Below are 8,589 nucleotides of genomic sequence, written 5' to 3'. Positions count from 1 at the left end.
TGTTTTTGACTAAGGAGAGTCCTAAGAGTCTCTAATTCAAGGTCTCTTTGTTGTTGCAGAAGCACATATGAAATTTATAAACCTGTTTGTCCATAAGCTAGACATAACCAAAAAATGACAATACTCACATGAAAAGAAGGAAACTCCAAGATGTTTTTCTGCCTTGCAGGAACACAACTTGCCCTGCCCAGCCCTCAGCTGTTGCTGCAAGTGTGGAGGAGTACAGTGTCCTTTGTGAAAAGCTATGGAGTGTAAATCTTTACACAATCACCTCTTGCCTACCAATAGGCATATCCTTGGGACTTTTTTTCAGTAGCACCGATTTACCCAAAGGTTCTCAGTTCTTTCCAAACTGAACAATTCATATCTTCATCTAGCACTGCTCCAGTCCACTGAACAGATATTTCAGTTGAATGCTAAGTAAACTAACCAAGTAAATAAAGATACCTGGAGTTCTGAGAGGCTCCTCCTCGTCTCAACTTCCTGCATCAGGACCGAGAAGCACTGACAGTATGAGAAGGGCATTTAGAAAGCAGATCTTCACTTTCTTTTTATGGTTGGGGTGAAAAGGGTCAAGCCTAGCTTTTAATTTTTGTTCTCACTGCATGAGCTTGTGACTGGAGCCTCTCTTTGCTAGTAGAAGTTTTCAAGCCAAAATACAGATACCTCTTTCATTGGTATACATTTGTTATATGTGGCACATAGAGGCCAGACAGATAGGGCACAAAGATCTTAGTGACACTTGTTTGGAACACCACAAGTAATTCTTTCTGGCTTCATCCACTTACAAGCACTCTTGCTGTCACAGAAATGCAAGCTGATAAAATCTTCATGCTGTAAAGCCTTATTTCCCTGTGGGTGTATTGCACACAGGTCTAGAGTAGGGTTACAACACTGGTGTATTGCTTGAACCAACCTAATTCTCTCCTGTGGATTTCCATCTTCCTCTTTTTTCACTAGGGCAAAATTAATGATTCTTAAGCTTGCCAATCCACACTCATTTGGAATAAGATTTATTTATCCAGGCTTTGCTTTTATAGTTGTCTTTTCATAGATCCATGGTACTCCCAAAGAGAGGAGGTTTACAGTGCATTTTAATAGAGATTTTAGAGGTTTTGCAGATTCAGAAAGGAGACTCATATCCACATACAAAAGACAAGCTGAGAGCTGTGTGTTAGAGGGAACATCTCTTTTGTGTGCTTGCCAGAAAATGCAACTGAAACAAAAAAACCCCAAAAATTCCCAAAGATTTATCAAAGCAATCTGTCTTAGCCAGCTGAAATCTGCTGATCACTTTTCAAGCAAGTTAAATTAAAACAAAAAAATCCTTATTGCATCCATTGATTGATTATACATTAACATGTTATACCTCTTCCCCTGGCAAATTCCCTTCTGTTTTAAGAAACTTATGCCAAAAATATATTTGTATAACTCTCACCCCATTCTTTTCCCAGTAAAATGTTAACCCCTCAAGAATGTCTTTCTTTTTTTAATTTGTTGCATCTATTTCCTCTGTGGTTAGCACAAGAATTAACTTGAATATGTGTCGAAGGCCAGGAACAAAAACCTACAGAGAAGACAAGGGGATAACGTAATTTTGATTCCAGTGTGTTACACTGGAATCCTAGGATAGAGTGAAGAAAAAGATAAATTGTAATCAGGTGAAGGAAATATGCAGGAGACTAAGCAGCCAAACTGATGAAAGTCCTTAAAGATTTCCCACAAATAGCAGGAACATGGAGAATAACCCAGGAGAACATAATATAGACAATCAGAGTTCTGACTGGGACTGCATAGGATAAATAGCTAGATAGGAGTTTGAGTATAACAGGAAATCAAAAAGATAGGTGGTATATTGTATCTAAGAAACAAGCAAAGTAGGAAAGAAGCAAAATACAACAGAAAGAAACTTGCTCAAAAGGTTGCAAAGAGTGCAATGTTGCAAAAGGCTGATTTTCTGAATGAGCTTAAACAGGTAGATGACCAAATACAATGGTCTGAGGTGGATCTCCTATTCAGAAGAATAAGGCAGGGAGGCTAAGCATCTGACAGAAGCTTCCCAAACCCAAAATCTGGTTAATATGGTGGGCATTACCTCCCCATATACCTTCCAGATAGTCAGTATCCTAGGGCTTATCATGCCAATGAAGTTTCTGGGAGATGTTAAGTGATTTTATACTTATTTCAGAAGGCAAAAGAACCTACTGTGAACTAGTCCTGATCTCCTTCTAACTTCATCTAAGACTCAGAAATAACTAGGTGAAATTATCCAGAAACAGTAGAGGAGTAGAGGTTTTTTGGGGGTTTTTTTTGGTTTTTTGTTTTGTTTTGTTTTGTTTTTTTTTTCTCTCTAAGAAAATAAGAAAAGAAGAAAACCAAGAATGACAGAATAAGACTTAATTTCAGTTTCTTGTGCAGAAGTTGTTGCTTAAGTCAATGTTAGTAAATGACCTTGAAATTTTTATCCATTGGACATTTCTTTCCCCTCTTAGTTGTTTTTTGAAACTGGAATGGGAATCAAGTTTCCAGACACACAGACTCCCTCCTATTGCACCTGTACTCTGGCCAGAAGGCAGAAATTATGATCCATGTAAAAATCTACCAGAACTGCAATATTCACTCCAAAAGTGTTATCTAACAGTTGTATGGTAGGCCACAACTCATACACACTGTTAGCAGATCCCAGTGCTAGTTTTTGAGTTGCAAATGCCATTTTCATCATGCCCTCGAATCATCTCTGCTGTGCTCTATCCAGGCTCCCTGGTAACCCTGACCTGGAGTTCCCTTCTAAAACAACTCCTACTGCTGCCACTCATTATCTGTTTATTCTCTCTTTGGTAGGCTCAAGTACTTTTTTTACCCTTTCAAAAACTTTTAGCCATCTATCATCAAGGTGTGGTGGGATTCATTGCAAGTTTAGGGGTTATGAGGACTTGGTTCCTCAGCTGACAGTTTTATACCACCTTAGAAGTTTAAGCATCTACAAGAATCTGCAAACTAGGTCCCATCCCAACACTTTTATCCCAAGAATCAGAAAATTTAGTGTTTAAAGGTAGTTAAGAAAAGAGCGTAATTCTGCCATCCCAAAATTGGACCAGTAGTAAACCTACAGGATTTAGGTGTGCCAGGACTGCCTCCATTTTTGCAGGAGAAAGAGATAGTGTCCAAAGCACTGAGCTAAATCCTAACTTCCATAAAATACTGATTGCCACTGGGAAATACAGTGTAAGAGTTCCTAAAACCATCCAGAGCCCAGGGGACACACTGTAGAGAGTAATTAAAACTTAATGAACTAAAATGGGAGAACAAACACTAAAATCAAGCAGGCAAAACACAATCTCAGTCCACCAGCTTGTCCAGCTTTTGTTTGCTGTTTCATGGAAACCTTTTCTAGAAAAGAAAAGCTACCAAGAATACCATCACTACTTCTTCCCTAAACCTTCAAATTCCAGCCCAAAAATGTGTGTCCAAACAACCTACTTCTGTTTAAAAATATCACCACCACCAAAAACGGAAAAACCCAAACCAAACAGCAACAATAACAAACCAAAAAAATATTTACATTTGTCTGCACAAAAGAGATAAATTAAAAAAAAAAAAATTAAAAAATCCCAGAAGTGTTCTAATGTCTTTCTGGCATGTGTGGTCACTTCTCAGTCTGGGGGTCCTTTTACAGATCAAGATGGTTCTTATTAGAAACAACATAAACAACATAATGAGAAAAAAATCTGTAAACCCTTTTTTTCTGTAGCAATAAGACTGTTCTCTTGCACCCTGCAGTGCACTTTGTCTTTTCCAGGAACTTCAGGTCAGACATGGCCCCAGATGAAAATTTTTCACACAGTTACACTAGCAACAGTAATTTACAACCATTTCCATTATATATAACTCTCAAAATGAAAAAGAAGGTTGAGCTGACAGTTAATCTTCAAGCAATTTGGCAGTCATATGGAGGGTATTATGAACTTGAAATCACTCTTATTTGTTCTTGATGTCTTTGTTTCATTCTTTGCAAAGTTTAACATTAAAATCTATTACAGCTTTGGAGCAAGAAGCCATCACACCTAATTTAAGGCCCATGGGTTCCCACAAATAGTAGATATTATGACTAGGCAAATAGAAACTAATCCTACTGCACAAGTGAAAAATAGCTAATATGTGTTTTTTTCTCTCTCATGCATTTCCAAGTTTGCAAAAGAACAATTCAAGCAGAAACAGATGCAGCTGTATTAGAAATCACTTCTATGTGAACAAAGCAACAAAACCCTAAACCTTCACCAAATATTTTCTGGGTACTCCTTTGTTTGCTTCTGTTCGTCATTTATTTATTTAATTTTTTTCAAAAACAAACATAAAATTAATAGCTCAAATTGAGAGGGAGACTGATGAAAAGGAAGGTGGCCAGTGAGAGACACTGAAGAAGAGGAAAGTGACTTCCAATAAGTAGGCTTATGGGCTCTAAGAACTTCACATCAATAACTGTCAGCGTACTGAGCTAAAAATTATCACTCCAGTACACTATGGGAAAGCAGCTAAAAAACAGATGAGGCCAAGATTGAAAGCAATTGCAGGGAATGCACATTAAGTCTGGCTGAAGATACGAAGGATCCCTGCCCTGGTGCCAAAACCACACAAATCTAGTTACATACTCAGTTTATATGAGGACATACAACTCAAAAATGCCTCCTAGCAAGGAACTTCTGCCAAGACATTCTCTGTTCACAATGGTGACAGGATTTGCTATTAGTTTCAAAACTGCACTTGCAAAAATGTTTTTACACTTATCTTTATTTAAGCACACAGTTTACTGCAGGTCAATAAAGGAACTAGTTACTCATAATAGTTATGGAATTTATTCACTATCTATAGACATGTAAAAGCAAGTGAAATATTCTTAAAAGCTAAGTATGCCAGGAAACTTAAGGTTTTTTTTTTGGTGGGCCCATAATAAGGATTGACATTGACATCAGTTACACAGGGAATTTGCAAAGCTGAAAACTAAGTAACAAATTATCCACCACCACACATCTCCTTTAGCCAGTGAAAATAAAGTGACAGACTTTAACAGGATGAACTGGCAAGATGACCAATATTTTTCCTCAATGTGCCTCTGCTCAAGTATATTATTTATCTGTGCAATGGGACAAATTTCATTTTGAAGTAACAATTTAACAATGGTAATAAGAACTTACAGCCTTAGCCCCAGTAAAACCAGCTGTCAGTAACACTGAGACAGAAATGCTTGCTATGTAAGCAATTTCTCACTCATTACCATGAACTTGCTTAGGTTGATACAACTGGAGCTGGCAATGACTTTTATTTAGCTAGGACAAAGCAGCAGCTCCCTTGTCTGCAGGAAATCTGCCAGAGAAAAAGACCTCCATGGGATAAGGGCAAAACAGGTCCCAGACATCACTGTCCAAGGCTTACACTGAGATCTGAGTGTGCTGTAGCAAGTTTCCAGTGTCTGCACACAGCTGTCAAAGACTTTCTGGAGATACAGCAAGTTACCCCTGTAATTCACATCTGAAATAGGCCTCATTGCCTAAAAACATTTAAGGAGTGGTATACCATTGGATATCCCCTCCATCATCAGGGAGAACTGACTGCCACAGATTCCAGGGAAGGTAGTTTAGATAGGTACTACTATAGCTAAGCTCAGAATTGCCAGAATCCCCTCCTAGGGGCTGCAACTACCTTGAAAAACAAGTAGTGAGGGAAAATATATCCCCACACTCACAAATCAGATGAGCAAGAGGGAAGTTCAGAGTTGGAATCACAACTGCGTAGCTGCAAGAGTCCTCTTCCTATTTCATGTCTCTCTTAGTTTTCCATTTCCCATTAAGGAACATCCCAAGCTACTTGTGTTGTCACTAAGCAGCAATTTACAGCTGGGCATATTTCGATAACTTTTTTTGGGTTTCAGTTCATTTTCAAAGAACCCTGAACTACAGAAGATCAGGGATTATACACAACTACAGAAATCCATCCTTTGCAAGCGGGAACTTCTCCAGCATAGTAAAGGCAGCTGAAGGCAATAAGTACAACAGTTATCTCAGGTTATGGCGCTCAAACCTCTCACTCGGGCCCTCAGCTGGCATCCCTGTAGGACAGTAACTTTAAAACTGTCTTTCACTGACTGTAACCAATGTGATCTACAAGGTGACAAGCTGAACTCAAGCCCAGCAGACAGCAATAGGACAAGGTGCCCGCTCAGAATAAATAATTCTTCAGCAGTGAGCCAGCTGTATGGATAGCTTGGCCTAGGCAGGGTTTTCCCTGAGGGCTAATCTCAGCAGTTGAGAATGAGGCAAAGAAGGCATTCAGTAATCCTCCTTCTGTCTTCTGCCAACAGGACATCCATTTGATTCAAAGGGACCCCACATTTTCCCTAAGCTTCCTTTTGCTGCTCATGCACTTGTAGAAGCCATTCTTGTTGTTCTAGATATCCCCTGCCAGACTCAATTCCAAGTGGGCTTTGGGCTTCCTCATCACATCCCTGCATATACTGACATTGTTCCTGTAATCCTCCCATGTGACTTCACTCAGCAACACTACTCTTGGAACCAGCTCTGGTGAGAAGCAGTACAGCACCTTCCTCATGACAGGGGTGGAGAGTTAGCAAGCTGTGCTGGATTCAGCCTAGCTCCACATTGAGCTAGCCCAGCTATGTCTGCAAGGGGTTAAAAGCAGCGGCAACTTGCAGTGACTCAATTGCTTCAAATGAACCAGACTCCAGTAAAAGGAGTTACTGGAAAATGGAAGCAGTAGAGAGTAGGAGCAGAGCTCTGCCACCTCTTGGTTACTACAAAATCCCTCCAAGGCCAAATCAGCTTCCTTTGTATATTATGCTTCACGTCTTGTGCGGCATCTTTCCCACGCAAGTCCTGGGAACATCATCTGGCAAGGGCGGCATTCTCTCACAGTGCACAAAGTCCAGCAGTGGGACATGTTCACTCTGAAAATGGCTAAGCTTTGGGGTGCACCTTGAAGGTCTGTTTTGACAATCTGACGGTAAGGACAGAGGCTGTGTGTGCTGTGCCTACCCCTTCCTGCTCTCTTTTGCTTCAGAAATAGATATGGGCATGCAAGGGAATGATGGGTACCTAGATCTCATCCTGTGGTATGAGCAGAGGATGGCCACGATTACAGGGGCAGGATGAAGGGTCCTCACACTGCAAGAGAGCCACAGAAAGCTGAAGTCTTCAAGGTGAGAGGGTTGTTGGGCTTTAGGGCAAGCAAAATATAGAGACATGCAGAGCTGCCCACACAACAACATCAGCAAGCACCTGGGGAAAAGGAAGGGATTCCAGCACATGGGTATTTCAGAGTGCAATAGCATGCATGGAGTGCCTGCTGTGAGTGGTGGACAGAACACTTCCCTGCTGGAATGCAGCACTTGTTGCCTAAGTAACCAGAAACAAAAGGCTGCACTAATGGCAGATGGAACAGCAGGAAGCTGCTGTTGCATGGAGGGGTCTGCTGTGGAATTACACAGCCTGACCCAGCAAAGGAGGAATCCCTAGGCACAGGCCCATCAGTGAGGATGTCCAGCTGGCCCTACCTGGTTATTTCCACTAGTTTAACCAGGGAAGAAGCAGCCATGCAGACACAGTTCTCTTCACCTGAGGATATAACAAAGGAGTTCAGCAAAGTGTGGTCTGAAAGGCACTCATCCTGTTAAGTAACAGATGACATCATACACCTGATACAATACTTCTGGGGTCACTGTGTAAAAAACTGCTTTACCATCAAACTTCTGACACTTTACTAGGATGGCAAAATAAACCCTTATGATAAAAAAGTATGCTCGCCAGGAACCTACTGCATGGTAAGACCATACATTTCTCTTCCTAGCCCCTCTACAGACCATAATAACTATAACTAGTTTCATCTGGAAAGATATACACTGTCACAAGATGGGTAGAAGATTGCCAAGTAAAGAGCAAGTTCTGTGCAATTACTCTGAGCAGAAAAGCATAAATCTGGTCATGGGTTAATTATGGATTGTTTCTTCTCCCCCCAGGTTCAAGCAGGAACCTGCAGAGAGTGTTCATGGAATCAGCCCCAGAGAAAAGCCTCTCACTTTAGAGGAAAGAGAATGTTAATGAAATTTTTAACATACAACACAGTACAATACAATGAGTAAAACCATGCAAATAAAAAAAATTGAAAAAGCAAGAGAATAATCTATTACAGGAACATTGAATGCACAAATTTGTGATTTTCAGGTGAAGGGAAAAAAGTGTTGCAGAAAATGGATTTCTTTTTTTAAACAAATACATTTATTTGAAGAGTACTAGCAGGTAGCTAAGGGAAAAGTCTTCTTAAATTTAGATTTCAAGTTCTACAGTTTGAGACTGTTAGTTTAAGCTTTTAGTTTAAAACTGAAGAAAGGTTTAGGACATCTACAGTTGGGAACAACTGTAAAAATACAAGCGAAGTATCAAAGAAACAGGATATTTAAAAAATAATTTTAAATAATCCCTAATATAAAGTTGCCTCAGTCACGGGCCATATGATCTTTAAAATTATCATTCACATTTTTTATACTGCCACCCATATAGCTCTTGCTCTTAAAACTACCTT

At 40.0% G+C, this 8,589-nt stretch overlaps 1 long non-coding RNA gene across 2 annotated transcripts; it reads left to right on the top strand.

The window, feature by feature from the left end:
* Positions 1-7,414: 7,414 nt before the first annotated feature.
* Positions 7,415-8,173, top strand: LOC137479350 (uncharacterized). Of its 2 annotated transcripts, none has more exons than XR_011002206.1 (3): positions 7,415-7,567; positions 7,686-7,831; positions 8,027-8,173. It is a non-coding gene; the product is annotated as an uncharacterized lncRNA (long non-coding RNA). The 2 variants fall into 2 exon arrangements; XR_011002200.1 differs by having other exon boundaries at positions 7,419-7,567; positions 7,692-7,831.
* Positions 8,174-8,589: the final 416 nt, after the last annotated feature.

This window comes from Anomalospiza imberbis, chromosome 1 (genome assembly GCF_031753505.1).
Source record: "Anomalospiza imberbis isolate Cuckoo-Finch-1a 21T00152 chromosome 1, ASM3175350v1, whole genome shotgun sequence".
Classification (NCBI taxonomy): Eukaryota; Metazoa; Chordata; class Aves; order Passeriformes; family Viduidae; genus Anomalospiza; species Anomalospiza imberbis.
This window is presented reverse-complemented; position numbering and strand designations above follow the sequence as displayed.